The 16,826-nt window shown below is 46.2% G+C and overlaps 1 long non-coding RNA gene across 3 annotated transcripts in view; it reads left to right on the plus strand.

Moving 5' to 3' along the window:
• The first annotated feature begins 1,201 nt into the window (after positions 1-1,201).
• The window catches only part of LOC102550965 (uncharacterized), a 30,851-nt gene continuing 15,226 nt past the window's right edge, over positions 1,202-16,826 (plus strand). For 2 of the 3 annotated variants that reach the window (XR_015645179.1, XR_015645178.1), the window contains exons 1-2: positions 1,202-1,342; positions 15,640-15,903. This is a non-coding gene — a long non-coding RNA (uncharacterized LOC102550965). Of the gene's footprint in view, positions 1,680-6,699; positions 6,802-15,639; positions 15,904-16,826 lie in introns of all 3 variants that reach the window. The other variant, XR_015645180.1, reaches the window with a different exon arrangement.

Consider the following 16,826-nt stretch of genomic DNA (forward strand, 5'->3'; position numbering starts at 1 on the left):
TGAGCTAAATCCCCAGCCCCCTGTTTGTTGTTTTCTTTCTTGTGGATAGAGTTTTGATGTGTTTTAGAGAATCGCTGTCCAGCATGTTCTTAATGTCTTCTGAGAGCTTCTATTGGCTAGTTCTTCATCAACTTTACACAAGCTAGAATCTTTAAGGAAGGAGGGGGACCTCGACTGAGAAAATGTCTCCAATAGATCGGCCTATAGGCAAGTCTGTGGGGATTATTCTTGATTAATGGTTGGTGTGGGAGGAACCGGGCCACTATGGGCGGTGCAAATCCTAGGCAGATGGTCTTTATTTGTATGAGGCAGACTGAGAAAACCATGGTGGGCAAGCCAGTAAGCAGTGAGTCATTTCTTCATGTCCCCTTCAGTTCCTGCCCTAACATCAATGATAGATTGTGACTGAGAAATGGAAGCCCAATAGCCCCCGTTCTCTTCAACTTGGTTTTTGTCAGTATTTTGTCGCAGCAATAGAAAGCCACAAAGAGCTTATTGCTGGTACACTTATCCTAAAACCCGGCTTCGTGTGTTTTATTATTCTGTTTCTGTACCTCATGACCCTACAGTGTAAATTTTATTCGTTAAAGAATAAGGGCAAGTATGGTGTGGTCTCGGCAGTGCCATGACTCTAAGAAGTTCTTTTTTTTCTCCAGACTTCTCCTATTTATTGTTTTGTCCTCAACAACCTCAACAATGTTCAACTCCTACATCGCTGCTGTGCCCAACAGTGTTGGACTAATATAGCTACTTAGTTGTTCTCAATAACACAGAGGATCTCGTTCACTGACTGAAGGGAACATTCTTGATGCTCCTCCTTCTGCTAACCCAATGAAATGAAGCCTCCTCCTGAGGAGACTGCTGTCACATCTTCAATGGAGACGACCACCCAAGGAGCTGGGGGACCCGAGAGTCCTGTGTTCTCAACTCAGCCGACTCTCCATACCAACAGACACATAGGCACCCGGAAGAAAACTTACAGAGGATTTAAGGAATTTGAGACACTGAAAAGAAACAACACAAACTGGGTGGAATTCTGATTAAAAGGCCATGCCTCATAAAAACAAAACAGGAGGAAACGAGAGACTCCATGTTATTTTTATAAGGACAAACAGCCAGATTCAGAGGTCAATAACTTGCCCTAGGAGCAACCCATGAGTCACTGTCATAACTGGGTTAGAACCCAAGGCTCCTCATCCCCAGCCCAGTGACAAGTCATCAGAGCTGTGGACGCTGGCCCTCACTAGGTCTGACACATCCTTCCATGATGCCAGTTGTCAAGGAAATGACCTCCTTCAGGACCCTCCTGTGGTACTGCTGGACTGTCGTTATCGGAGAGGAGGTGAGTAAATGTCTTCGTTTTCACTTGGAGAGAGGAGACAGAAGACAAACATGATGATGTGTATGGAGGTGTCAGGGGAGGGGCGTCTAGAAGAAGGCACAACATCCCCTTCAGAACAGCAAGCAAAGCCCAGGGAGTAGACAACATGAAGAGACTATCACCTCATGTTGGCAAAAAAACACACACAGGAGAAAAGAAAAACTGGAAGAAAGCTTATGAAAGTGATTCTCCTATCTAAAACCGTCTTATCAGTGTGAAATTATGGCTTCTAAAAGTCTTCCGAGAAAGGAGTCGGTTTTCTTCCGGGATGTGGTTCCTAGAGGCTGCCCAGGCCCTGGTAGGTACCCAACACCACATCCATGCTATATACATATATACATTTAAGTGGACTCTGTAGCCTAAATAAAAAAACTTTATGAGAACTCATGAAATTGCAAGGGAATCATAGTCGTGGGGATGGGGAAGTAATCTGAGGAAAGGGAATAGGTGTGGACTTGCTCAAAATACATTATATACATGTGTCAAAGGTCAATCAATAAAAGGGGGATAATAAAATTCTTTACAGTACCATGAGCTACTGAGAAAGGTTTTCTAAACAGAGCTAAACATTGTAAAGACGTTTGAACAGGTGCGTGCCATTACAAGGTGCGGTCTGAGGTCTTTCCTAGTTGACATTCCGTCATTACTAAACCTGGTTTGCCGGGTGAGAGGAAAATTACAAAACAGTCAGAAGAGTGATGTGAAGGAACTCACCCAGGAAGGAAAGCGGGGCTGCCCACTCAGCTCCACGAGGGTCAATTCCATGATGAATCATGTCCTGAACTCATTTCATAGTTTAAAAATGTGCAGTTTCAAACGGTTCAGTCTAACTCTCAGCCAGAGTTCAATGCAAGGGATCGTCTTTCTAGAAGTGATATGCTTCTAGTTTCTGTGCACTTCACCCACCTGCCTGAAATTGCCCTGTCCCAACCCGTCCCATCCTGTTGTCATACTCATGTCTCCCCCTCCTCTGCCACAAAGGGCTTGGGGACTCATTCCCCCCACCCCCATCATGTTCAGAACTAGACTTGTTCCAGTTTGTTCCGTCTGTTTTTATTGGCTTCTTGTAGTACTGAAAATGAAAGGTAGGGCCTTGCCCATGCTGGGCAAGTGTTCTGAAATGGAGTGCAACCCCATTCCTCTGCTTTACTGAAATGCTGTTTATCCCTTACAAACATTGGTTGGTTGAAAATGTAGTTCTCATTAGGAGATATTGGAGTGTCGGACCATAAGGGACTGAAGGGGACAGCGGTATCGGAAGAGATGGCGAAGCTGTTAGGAGAACTTACAGGCTTATCCAGAGGACTCTGGGGACCATTTGTAACTCCAGCTCCAGGCTAGCTGATGCCCTCTTCTGGCTTCTACCATCGCCCCCACACACACGTGACAAATACTTAGACGCACACACACGCACAGATGAAAAAGAGAAGAAATTTTTTTTTCTTTTGGGGACGTGATTAGGGTTGTGTCTTCATGAATGACCACTGACAGAGTAGCAATGGATTTGTGGGTGATGTCAAGCTGAATCAGGTTTAAAGAAATGCTTTGGCTGGACCTCTCGAAAAATCCCTGGAAGTCTGCAAACCACTGGAAAACACTTAGAGTTTTCAGGTTGTTAGTAGATACAGACCGTTGCCCGTGGACCAGAACGGAAGGTCAGATTAAACTTCTCTTTATAAATTATAGTGTTGCTAACAATGAAAAATGCACTAGAAAGGACTCCATCTCTCCTCATTGGCCATGGTCATCATGGTTCACAGGGTTAATCATACTACTTAGTACAAGGGATTACTGAGCCCTTGGAAAATGTCTCGCTGAGGGCTGAGGACTTAGCTCAGTTGGTAAAGTGCGTGCCACATACACAGGAGGTAGTAAGTTGGAGTCCCTGGAGTTTATGCAGAGGTCAGGAGTAGGGGAAGTGTGTGCTTTTGTAATCAGTGCTTGAAGACCCAGTGCTGGCTCCTCAGGGCTTACCAGCCTAGCCTAAGTAGGGGGAGCTCTAAGCTCAGGAGGAGACCCTGAAATCAGGTGGCGAGTGACTGAGGGAGACATCTGTTGTGGATCTCTGGCCTCTACATTAATAGGCAGGAGTGTGTATATGCACCTGTGTGCACTCACCACACACACACACACACACACACACACACACACACACACAAATGACACGCAAACACGAGAACATGCATGCATGCACACACACATTGAAACAGGGTCTCTCATTGGAACCCAGCTTACTAATAGCCTGCTTGCTCTGAGGATCTCTTGTCTTTGCCCCGAGAGGGCTGAGCCCACAGGCCTCCATGTCCACTGGGCATTTGTGTGGGTTCTGGGCATTGAGACTCTAAATGATGGTTTGGGAGATGCTTTAACCCAATATCCCCATATCCCTGTATCCCCGTATCCCCATATGAACTGCATCCCCATATCCCCGTATGAGCCATATCTCTATATCCTTGTATTCCCATATCCCCATATGAACCATATCCCCATATCCCCATATGAGCCATATCTTCATATTCCTGTATTCCCATATCCCTGTATCACTGTGTCCCCATATGAGCCATGTCCCCATATCCTTGAAGCCCCATAGCTCCATAGCCCTATATGAGCTACACTACCCTGGGCAAGAGGACACGTGCCCTACAGTTTTCAAGAGAATGCTTACCAATTATAATGTTGGTAGCAAGAGTGATTATGGGTGGGCATTGTACATAGAGGAAGTACATATGCCTTCAGATTTATCATGATCAGACTGAAGTTATCATCTGCTATTCTCTTCCTTGAATAAGAACACTGGCATGAGGTCTGTCCCCTGGCTACCTTTTAAGATCCGCCCTGTAGTATTGTTAACCATATCTGGTGCAATATTCTGCTTAAAGACGTATGGCAGGATTAGTCACCTAAAAGAGCCTTTATGGTGTCGGTCTCTGTATTAGAAACCCACTCTTGGGCCTTTCATTTATACTAAAGTTTAAATGTTCTTAAAATAAGTTAATGTTTGGAGCAGTTGAGGGGAGGACCGCAAGTGTTCCCTGCAGTCTTCCAACTGCTTTTGAATCCCAAAGTGAGAGCACTTTGGTAAATTCCCTTCTCCTTCCGTTTCTCCCAGACCCTGAGGCTAGTCAGCCAATAGGCAATGCCCGTCTGAGCCACTGGGTGGCACTGGCTGGCCTGAGATCTGGGCGAGAGGGAGGAGGAAAGAAAGGAGAGTGGGAGAGAAATATGGAGGCAGGGGAACCTAAGAGGAAGAGGGATCCAGACAGAGCGAGAGGACAGAGACTAAGCCACAGGCAAAGGCTCCCTGTGAACGCTCTGTGCTGACGTGATTGAAGGGCAGCCCAGTTCTGAACATCCATGTTCATGTTCCCAACAACACTGTGGTTCCCGGTCACCATAGAATGCTGTAGGTCTGCTGATCCTATCAAAGATGACCCCTATCAAAGAGACACAGTCTTCAGGTAGGGAGGGGTGTGTGTGTGTGTGTGTGTGTGTGTGTGTGTGTTAGAGAGAGAGAGAGAGAGAGAGAGAGAGAGAGAGAGCTCTCCTATCCTTTCAGGACTATCTGACTGAGTATCAAATCTTTGCATTGCGAAGAAGGAAGGCAGAAATCTCAAGACCTCCAACTGTCTAGGGCTCAGCGGTTTTGTTTTATGCTAGGCTGGGTAAAATATATTTGTCTCAGCAAACCATGCTCTCTCCCTTTCACAGCTCCCCACCTCTGCCACTGTGGTGTGTAAAAGCAGCTTTCTGCATTACAGAAATGAATGGGTGTGGTCGTGTGCCACAAAAACTTCACTTTCAAAAAAACCAGCAGCAGGTCACATCTTCCTGTGGCTTGTTCCGGTGGGTTCTTCCACAGCGATCTTTCTAATTTTTCCTCCCAACCTGTTCTAACAACCTGCAACACCGGTCTTGGTTCAGGACTACCTGTTGATTGGTTTCTCTGAATCTGGGTTGATTCTGACCCCATAAATCTGGGACGCTCCTGTAAATGGCCTCCAGGGTTAGTGCTGCTATCTGACCATAATCAAGGGGCTGTCTCAGGGAATGTTCTAGAGAGACTTGACCTCTGAAGGTCTCAGGGCACACGGACACACAGACCCATGGCTGTTGAACAGTCCACAATGCAGATGGAGAAGTTATCTAATGGGGTGGGGGAGCATGGAGTCTTGGGGATGCTCCAGCAGCAGTGAGCTAGCTTGAAACCAGATGAGAAGGGTTAGTCCCACCTCAGACCAGCGGGGACTGCAGTTTGCTTCTGGGACCTTCAGCCACTCACTCTGGGCATCCTCCTCTGTTCCTCAGAGCCCTTCCTGATCTCTGCTCTCACTCCCAGCCACCTTCCCTTTGTCCAATACTAACATGGAAATCGCCAATAGTGATTAGGCTGCCTCCCACTGAGGGTCTTAGCGTTTCCATAAGTCCAGGGAGCATTTTAACAAACTGACCCAAGAGTGATGCTGATGTGATACATGGAGGGAGACTAGTTCTTGGACGGGAATGGGTAGGAAGATTTACAAATATCATCTGGCCTGCAGAGTTCTAAGGGTTGGGGTATGAAGAGCAGTTCTATTTGAATTAGGCCACACAAGAGCAACCCAGGCCAGTGGGTTCTCTCTCTCTCTCTCTCTCTCTCTCTCTCTCTCTCTCTCTCTCTCTCTCTGTGTGTGTGTGTGTGTGTGTGTGTGTGAGAGAGAGAGAGAGAGAGAGAGAGAGAGAGAGAGAGAGAGAGAGAGAAAACACAGACTCTCTAAGGAATAAATGGCTGAAGTGTGAGCTTGTGTTTTGACTTTTTTCCACTCCCCCTGCTCTTGGCAAATGAAAGAATCAACATGGGTGAGATTTCTATACAGCACATAGAATAGAACACCCTGGACCGGATGAAGATGTGTTTGTCCTCCCCAAGAAGACAGGGTTTTGTTAGCATGTCTGATTGTGAATAGGTACACTGGAGACCTCTGAGGTACTTCAGAGGTTTCAACTTTCCCTAAACAGACTGCAGTAGCGATCTGTTCTTTGAAGGCCTGGAGACACTGCCTACAGGACTCCTGAGACTGGCGTGTGACGTCGCTTTCCCAGACGTGCAAATGGGAAAAGCAAGATGCTCCTGGTGCACACATGGGCAGTACAGAAATCTGGAGGTCGTTTTAAGATATGAGGTTCAATGGATGGATGACTGTTTTGGCCTTCCAGCTCTGAGATCATAGCTTACACCGATCCAAGCATCCTCTAAAGGGACCAAAAGGGCCAATTGCCCTATAGAGGGTCACTTCCTGGTGTTAACGCCCCTCTTTCCCTTTCACTCTCTGTCCCCTTAGATCACATCACACATGACCTGTGACCGAATTGATCTGTGGTCTCACTTTGTGGGAAACTGAGACAAAGACATTGCCCATCCAATTATGAGACCCCAAGACGAGGTATTGTGGTTTGTACAAAAGCAAAACTGTGGTCTAATAAACACACACACCTTACTACTTTTCTTTGCCTTTTGTAGTGCTGGGGAGGGGGGTCAAACTCGGGGCCGTGCGCTTGCAAGGCAGATGTTTTACCATTGAGCTACACCCAAGCTGACATCTTACTCATAAGTAGTGGACTTCAGTAACTGGATGGCTCAGTGGTTAAAGCGATGCTGCATCAGCCTGTGGTCATGGGTTCAGACCCTGAGCACCCACATGAAAGCCAGACATGGTAGTATTGTATCCACCACCGTAACCCGGTGACACGAGCTCACCAGGCAGCAAACCTAGCTGGAAAATGGTCAACTCCCAATTCTGGGAGAGATCCTGTCTCAAAAACTGAGGTAGAACGTGATAAAAAAAAAAAAAGACATCCAATGTTGAACTCTAGCCTCTGGAGATGTGTATACATAGATGAATGTGTCTGCACACAGACATACATACATCCCCTACCCTGTACCACACACACACACACACACACACACACACACACACACACACACACACACACACATACACACACATTGATGGTATGTGAATACTGGATCGTAATGGCGAAGTTTACCCATAATTCTCTCACCTACTTCTTCCTCTTGCTTGGGGAGTGGTGTCCTTTCTTAGCCCTCCTCCTAGCTCCCTATCTGATATGGACACTGTTCTAATTATGCTCAGTCTCCTAGCTAAAGTTAACCCACAAACAGTTCACTACTGAGGAAAACGGCTCAAGGCTGGTCAGTCTAGGCTAATATCACTGGTGATACCGAAAGCCCACCAGTTTATGCAGAACCTGGACTTGAAAAGATGCTGGAGGCTACAAAGAGCATGGGGCAATGTGCAGACAGAAACTGACTGATACTAAGACTCAGGGCATGAGGTATCCTCTAGGGCAGCATCGCAGTTATGAATGCCAACATGGCTATGAATTCCCAGCAACTGTTCCCAGGAGCCCCTCCTCCCTTATGGGATGAGCTAAAAGGTGCCTCTGCTGTCTTGTAATGAAGAGCGCCTAGCGTGCCTGCCTTCTCTCAAGACCCTGTCTGGCTCCCGGTCAGTAATAAACTGTGACAGGCTAAGACAGATCACACTAGAAGCAAAGACTCAGGAGACAGTTCCTCACCTCAGAGAGGTGAGACCAAGGCACTGGAGCTGGGCAGACCACGGGGATAGATTCGGTGACCCTCAGAAGACCCTCTTTATGGAAGCAGCACCTTGGCCTATGCGCAAGTTTAGTCTTATGCTAAGAATTCAGTCTTAAGGAAATGAGGGCGATCCAGTCACATCCTTCCCTTGTGGAGTGTGCATTCCACAGAGGCTGAGCCTGCAGCTTCTCAGCCATCTCCTCAGTGACTAATGCCTCCGATACAGCGAGTCTACATTCTGAACTGCTTGGGATTGTCTAGATATCAAGTGTGCCAACTCACTGGTGTATTCCAGAAGCTCCGGTTATGTCACAGATAGCTTTAACACAATTCGCGCTAGTGGCCCTTACAGTGGAATGCACTTAGAGGAGTCAAAATATCCACAGGAGAGTTCCCCTGGTTGAAGAAATGTGAACTATTCATAAAGATGAGGACACACTATGTCTGAAGACGTTTAAATATAATTTTCAATTTAAAAGAAGATCATTGTAAATGCATTCGATAGCATCGGAATCACTCGAGAATTTTGTCTTACTATGTAGACATTTTGCAAAGGAAAGAAGACATGGGTGTCCTAAAGGGATACTCAAGAGGAACACGCAGTTCAAAATGACGTTACTAGCAAGAGCTAGTTCGTCAATTATAAGATGAAGACGTATGCAGTAGACTGTTCTGTCTTTAAAATTAGGGAAGCATCTTTTGTCCGTTGGTTGCGTTGTATGTTCTAATCCAAAGCTTTTCCTTTCGTAGGGATACATATGCTGATGGTATATTTTTAGATTGATGGTATCTTGGCGTCAACAATCCAGAGTACCAGTGAGTCGCCACTCAATGGTAGAGGCTTGATAATACATTTCCTCACATGTATGTGTATTTGTGTTTGTAGAAGTATATGTGTGTGCTAGCGTATGCACAGGACGGAGTGTGGGATCCCTGGAGTTGCAGTTGGGTATCTCCTCCATCATTCTTTACTTCCTTTACTGAGGCAAAGGCTTGCATTGAATCTCAAATGTGTTGATTCTGGAGAGCCAGCTTGCCTCAGGGATCCCTTGTCTCTGCTCCCCAAGTGCTGGATTTGTAGGCAGTCACCACGCCACCTGGTTTCTAGATCTATTTTAGGGATGTAATCTCCAGGTCTCATGTGAGTACAGCCAGTATTTTATATGCTGAGTTATCTCCCCAGCCCAGATAATATTTCATTTAGTGTATAAACACAAGTTGATGATCAACCCCGAAGCAGACTTTATTTATTTCAATTTTATTTTATTGTTTCTTCTCTTTTTTTTTAATTTTTATTTATTTTATTTTTTTTTTTTTGAGGCAGGGTCTCTCTACATAGTCATGCGTGATCCAGAACTCACTTAATACGTGAACCAGGCTGGCCTTGAACTCATGGAGATCCACCTGCCTCTGCCTTCTGTGTGCTGGGATTAAAAGGAGGTGTGTTCAACCACACCCAGCTGAAGAAATTAACTTTAATATGTCATTAAAGATAAAGTTTGCAGGGAATTACACATCTACTCTCTAAGATAGTTATTGTTAGCATTTTCTCTAGGCCCCGCCCAACAGTTACCTAGCAACAGTCTGTGTCTCCGCCCCAGGTAGGAGCCAGGAACCAGGAGTATACAAAGAACCAGGGCTCAGCTCCTTTCACTTTCTCTCCATTTTCTCTCTGTCTTTCTCCTCCTCCCACCTCCCCCATCTCTTTCCCTTTCCCCTTCCTCTCCCTTCCCTACACGTCCCTGGCTGGCATCTTCTGTTCTTCTGTGTCCTTCTTCCTCTGCTTCTACTACTTTCCAGGTCCTGGCTCTGCTTCCTGGCTCCCTTCGCCCAGTAAGCTTCCCTGAGTGCTAGGCTTGATTTATTCAAGAGGATACCTTGGTAGGGCCAGCCCACCGAGGCGCTCCCTCCTGTGATACTATGCTTAGCTTCGTTTCCTAAAGCATAACACTTATGGGTTCACGTATTTAGGTAGTGCCTTGTCTCACACTCAAACAAACCTATCTTTTGAGTAATTAGTAATAATGTCAAAAGCTACTGTTGGGAGACACAGCTTGGTGGCCTGTGCTGTCACTTGAGATTTTTGATCTTAGCCATTCTGATGGGTGTAAGAGTCCTTTGATCTGCATTTCCCTGGTGCCCAGGGTGCAGCTCCACAGGAGAATATTAGCCAGTTGCAGTGGAGGCACTGAGGGGGCCTTTGTGATGAAACGAAATTAATTTGTTTTCTGTCCCTTGTGCTTTTAGAACTCTTCCTTGAGGCCAAGTCACAAGAATTGTTTGTAGGATTTCTTCTAGTATCCCTAGAGCTGTATCTCTGATTTTTTTAGTTTACTTTTATGTACTCTGTGTGATGGTTTGCTCGCCCAGGGAGAGGCATTATTATAGGTGTGGTCTTCTTGGAGGAAGTGTGTCACTGTAGGGGTGGGCTTGGAGACCCTCCTCCTAGCTGCCTGAAGATGCCCAGTCTGTTCCTGGCTTCCTTCAGATGAAGATGTAGAACTCTTAGCTCCTCCTGCATTATGCCTGCTTGGATGTTGCCATGTTTCTGCCTTGATGATAATGGACTGAACCTCTGAACCTGTAAGCCAGCCCCAATTAAATGTTGTCCTTTATAAAACTTGCATTGGTCATGGTGTCTGTCCACAGCAGTAAAACCCTAACTAAGCCACTCTGTGAGGTATAGGTTAAGGGTTTGGATTTTTCCGAGTGTTTTTATACTTATACTGTTTATTTTCAAGACTTTTCATTGACTATTAATGATGGCTGTCTGGATGGACAACTTCATCAAAGAGTAGTTGACCAGGACTGTAAGGGTGTACTGATGACCTCCAATTTACCATCCATCCATGGGTCTCTTCTCCAGCCTTAGGAACCACGGTTTACATTCAGTTTTGAGTGTGCATTGTACACGTGTGGACACACCTTGTGCATGCGTGTTGAGTGCCAGAGGTCAACATTGAGCATCTTCCTAATTTTCTACCATACTTTCCAGACAAGGTCTCTCCCTGAAACCTGAGTTCACCATTGGTTAACTAGCTAGCCTTCCAACCTTGAGAATCTTCTCTCCTCTCAGTGTTGGTTTCCAAGGACGTGCAAAGGGCCCACACTTGGGCCCTCGTGTTCATACAGCGGTTAGTCTGCCCACTGAGTCATCTCCGCAGTCCTCATACTTGGTTTTGAGATTGGCAGGAAAACCCTTCGCGCTTTCTGTCTTCAGGATCGTGTGAATGTCACTGCTCATGAGTGACTCTGACATCCACAAATGCAGTTGTCAAACCTGGAGAGGAAAAGGCAGGCAGGATGGCGTTCAGGCAAGGAGCAAAAGATTCTTACATCAGAGGAGTCAAATGTGAGCTTGTGTGTGTGTGAGCGTGTGTGTGTGTGTGTGTGTGTGTGTGTGTGTGTGTGTGTTCCCTGACATCGGAATCCTGAATTAAGAAGCTATTTTCTTTTGCTGTGGAATATAAACAATCTCTAAGAAAATTATTTTCAAAATCACCCTAATAAGGAACCTTAGCTTTTCCAATAAATTATATAGGTTTTAATCTCAGAGACCTTTTGGGAATTCAAAACACACTGTTATTAATTTAATCTTCTTACCCTGTAGGATGTCGTACAAGTGAAGGCCGGTACAAGATAGAACGAGGCCTGTCATTGGATGAGAAGGAAGGAGGGGTGGGAGAAAAGTTTTAGGAAGAGGAGGAGAGGGAGAATGGGAAAATGGCCGCCAGGCAACATGGCGGCTGACGTTAAGATTCCGCGCTGTACCTTTATAGGTTGTTATAAACGTTCTTTTTTTTTTTTTTTTTTTTTTTGGTTCTTTTTTTCGGAGCTGGGGACCGAACCCAGGGCTTTGCGCTTCCTAGGTAAGCGCTCTACCACTGAGCTAAATCCCCAGCCCCGTTATAAACGTTCTTAAGGGATGGATGTGTACAGGGCTTTGTATATTTAGGTGGGCAATTATATCTTATCAATTGGATCAGAGGTTATTGTGTTGTGTGTTCTTTCATGTGGCGATTTAAACTTAAGAGAGTACGTGGCAGCCCGAGACACTAGGCAGCCACGGAATTGAGATGTATATTTCTGGCATGGTGGCAACCTGCCTTGGGGACTGGATGGGTAGAGAGATTGCTGCCAAAGAGGCTCAAAGACAAGCCATCGGCAGTGTGATATGGAATGGAGCAGAGCGGGTGAGAGGCTTTGCTGACTGAGATGAAGATGTCTACCAGAGATCTTGGGGCACTATGGTACTGGACCTAGTGGAGATAAAAGACAGTATTTTTTTTATATAATTTTGCATAGACATTACCTCTGGGGAGGGGAACCCCTGAATTGGATGACATGGAAGTAATTGCATTTTGTTTTGTTTTTAATACCTTTAGCTACTTTGTTACAAAACTCCACATACAAAAGACCCTGTGTCCTTAGAATAGTGTGAGTTTCATAGACAACTGTGGTAAAGCAAAGACATCCACAGGTCAGAATATTGGTATTCCTAAATTTGGGGGTGCTAAGCCAGAAGGTGTATAGACTTAATCATCCAGTGGTGGCTAGCTAAAGGTAGAAGCTTCTAGTAACCTTTGAAATGGGGAGCGGGGTTAATTGGTTTTTCTAACATTTCCTTGAAAATGTGTGCTAGAAGTGGGTGGGGAAATGGCACCAAGCAAACCGTGAGGCCAGACTACCAGGTAGGAACAAAGAAAGTGGGTTCTGGGATGAAACTGTTGTAGATTTCCAAAGCAGGCTTCTTGCTGGCTTGGTGAGCTTCAGAAAGACATTGGATATTCAGTGTCTCTTTCTCTAGAAGTTGACAAATAGATCTTTGGGGGTCACTCTGAAGGGTTCGTGAGTAAGGGAGGCAGAAGGATACACTTAAGAATGTCCTGAGAACAAAACAAAAACAAAAACCAGCCTGCTACTGATTGGGCTCATGGTCAGGCTCAGGAGCCTTTTTCTCCAATCTGTGCATGTGGACAGATGTTGAGAAGGATCACACAAATGCCATAGCAACTAAATTATTATGATGCATTTGATATTTTTATATGGGTTCTTATTGTTTTTTTTGTGATGAATAGCCACACAGCAAAGAGTCATTAGGTGTGATGATTATTTTATCTGTCGGAAAAATTCCTCTTGCTAACCACTAAAATAACCACTAAAAAAAAGGAAAGCTGCTTCATCGTCCTAATTTCTGGAAGCGGAAACCATGTATCATCTCCAACCATGTAAGAATCTGTGCTCACCATGTATCAAGCTGCAGGTTCTCACAGGGACAATGGAACAAAGGTGATCCAAAATGCTGTGTCCTTGTCGCCCATCTGAGGACGTGAGAAAGCAAGCCTAGGGCGGAAGGCTAAATGCTCTTGATTTGAAATGCTAATTTGCTTGGCACGAAGACATTTGTACTTTGTTCACTGTTGCTTTTCTGGATGCTACAAGAGCACCTGGCCTACACCGAGCGAGCGCTCCATGAGTGCTGACTAAATGAATGCACACATGGCGGACTCACAGCAAGCGTCTGGTTCAGAGCGTTTGCAACATTGTTGCCAGCTGTGGCCCCTTTCTTCAGAGGATGCCTAACAATGCACTAGTGCAAGAGGTGCCTCTCCACTTCAGGTCAAGCCCCATCTCAGAGATGATGATCGGTAAGGTTCAGAGAGGAACAGGACTTGGCCAATGATACACAGCGTCAAGGTTGACCTGGGGAGTCCTGGTGCCAATGGTGTAAATGGGCACCTTCCCCAGAATGATTGTGTTACCAGGGGAGAGGGGCATATGGACACCATTGGGTCACCCTGGTGCTTACTTGGTCTTAGAGCCAGCAGCTGTATAATTTAATAAAAACCTTCAAGAGACATCACGAGGTCACTCTCTAACAGCGTGACTGGGTGTTTTGGAGGTACTGTTGAAACTTCTCAGCTATCTCTGCAGGAAATGAGTTCCCAATTCAAACACCCCCCCCCACACACACACACCAAACCAAACCAAACAGCAACAAACCAGTGGATACGGTCTCTCTATGATCTGTTTGCCTCAGATGAGTGGATGAGATTTGGGGCAGTGACTTTGGAGCTTGCCTGGCAGCCCCAGAATCCCTCCACAGAAGAAGGTTCCAGGGGTAGTGCTGAATCTGAGAGAGGGGTCCGATGTTCACTCTTCAAACATTCTCACACTTGCTTGGGTTCTGTCCTGCCATTGTTCTTCTATACCTTCCTCTCCCACTTGCTCAGGGACAGGCCACTCCTATCCCTGGACGCTATCTCAGGTGGACAGACAAACTTTGCCTTTGAGGTGGGTGCTGATAAAAATCCCTCTGCAGCCCTTCTAAGCATCAACATCACATCTTCTCTTCCCCTTCGTTCTGAGGGAGACCGCTTCTCACAGACAGGAGTTATGGAGAAGTCAGACAAATGTGTGAGTCCTGGCTACCGAAAGCAGGCCCCAGTCACCACATAAAATCGCTTTGGTGACCACAGGATTGCTGGAACACCCTAAGGCAAAAGGACCTGGGAGAGTTCACTAGTGGATGCTCTGACCGAATTCCCTGAGTCTGCCTAAAGAGGGAGCTGTTTCCTTGGAGTGCTGACACGAGGGGGCTGCTGCTAGAACTGGGTTTGCAGGCCTGCTCCTGGGAGACCAAGAATAAGTTTGAAACAAACCTAAGTGGCACTTTCCAGGAGATGGATGAGCAGCAGGAAAATCAGATTCCTCTCTCACCCACCAAAGCTACCAACTATACAACTATATGTGCTTTAGGCAAATTGTGAGCACTCAGGCTCAGTCTAGACCCATACAGTGGGAGCCTGGGAGGAGTCCTCCTGCCTCACTGCACCCACACGAGGGCTGTTTGTGCTTGTAAGGCTATCAGGGAGTCCTGGAGGATGTGAAGGATCAGTTTGGAGCTGTTTGCTTCCTCAAAGCAGGCTCCCAAGCCCTTCAAGTCTAGAATCTTATTTATAATGGGGGGGGAGGGGGCACATTTGTAGCATGCATGCAGTGTGTTTCGGGGAGCATGGACATACACACAAGCACACACACATACTCAAGCACACACACACACACGGAGGGGGGTGCATAGAAAGTTCTCGAAGCAAGGATGTTCTCATCCCTGTCATGTTATACAACCGTGAGATGTATTGTCTAGTTATTCAGTTGGTTCTCCACACATAAGCAAAGCAACATCCCAGAAGAGAAAGGCTGTGTTTGTAATCCACACAGGGTCCAGTGCGCCTCTATCTCGTCAGGAAGGGAAGGGACACGGGCCATGTGGATATGAGACAGGAGAGGAGATAGTCCAGTTTACAAATCTGGATAGAGTCATTCTATGTATATACACACATTACATTTATATATACATGCACATATACACACATATACACATGTATACACACATATATAAACATATATGCATATACACATATATATGTATGTACATGCTGTATATGTATGTGCTGTATATGTATGTGTATGTGTATGTGCGTGAATGCATATCACAGTGCATCTCAACCTTCCCAATGCTGCAACCCCTTAATACAGTTCCTCGTGCCGTGATGACCCCCAGGCATTAGACTATTTTCGTTGTTACTTCTGTAACTGTAAACTTGCACCTGCTATTGAATTATAACATAACTATCTGCGTTTTCTTCAATGGTCTTAGGTGACCCCTGTGAAAGGATCAGTTGACCCCTTTGAGGGGGTCACACGACCCACAGTTTGAGAACCACTGCTCTACCAGGATCAGTCCTTCCTCCAGCCTCTGGCTGACTCTCAGCTCTCTACGCATCACCCAGTCATAGAGCACACATCTCCTACCGCACAGCCTCAGTCTGGGGAGTGAAGGAGCCAATCCTGGCTTTCGTGGGATTCTCGGGGCAGCGGAAGACTGAGACAACTGAACCCACAGTCACAGTGCAGAGATGTGGTGAGTACACCAAGCTCTGGGGATACACGGAAGGGGCCTCTAGCCGGGGACATAAGGAGCGAGTGCCTCACACTTTTTTCTAGAGTAGGCTCTTAACAGAAAATGTAAATTTGCCATTTGAAGTAACGAGGGAGGATGCACAGGACACGAGTTTCCCTCTGTACCTCCGCATGAAAGGAAGACGTGACTGAGGTGGATCTAAGAGCATTCTCTGAAGGTTGGGAACCGTGGAGGGGTAGACCAAAGAGCTCCCCGGGTGGCATCTTGTCCTTGGACCCTTCGTTTGCAAGTGAGCATGAAAAGGATGTAGTGTATGGGGAACCACGGTGGTGTAGGAGTGGCTTTTGAGTCAAGAGAGGAAACGGGACTGGGATATAGCCATGCGTATTTAGAAGAACTGGAGCCAAACAGCTTATGGGTTGAAGGCGTGGGTGTTCAGAAATAGAGGGCAAGCAGGAAGGGCGGGGTCATGTTGAGCACGGGTCTGACACAAGGTCATGAAGATGCATTGGAAGCAGAGGGCTGAGGATGGAGCTTAGTGGTTAAGTTGCTTGCCTAGTGTCTTAGTTAGGGTCCAGCACACCTAGTATGCGTGAGGCACCGACTTAATCCCTATAGGCAACTACTTCCACAAAGATGATGACAGCACTTAGGAGGGAAAACGGACACAACTTGGTAACTTGGTGAACAGTGGGGAAAAGATAAACAAACGAACAAATCTCTAGACACCAATGGGCGCATGGGATAATGCCATAGGCCCAGCATAAAGTATTTAATAAATACCATCTGTATACACACAGACTCTGTGGCCCTCTGTCTCCCAGAGAGAAATGTATTCTCACATAATAGAATAAGAAAAACGCTAGCGTCCCAAATCCTCCATCTTGGCTTCTAGTGTGTGGTAGTTCTGCTGCGATCTGGGA

Source organism: Rattus norvegicus, chromosome 20 (genome assembly GCF_021556685.1).
Source record: "Rattus norvegicus strain SHRSP/BbbUtx chromosome 20, alternate assembly SHRSP_T2T, whole genome shotgun sequence".
Classification (NCBI taxonomy): Eukaryota; Metazoa; Chordata; class Mammalia; order Rodentia; family Muridae; genus Rattus; species Rattus norvegicus.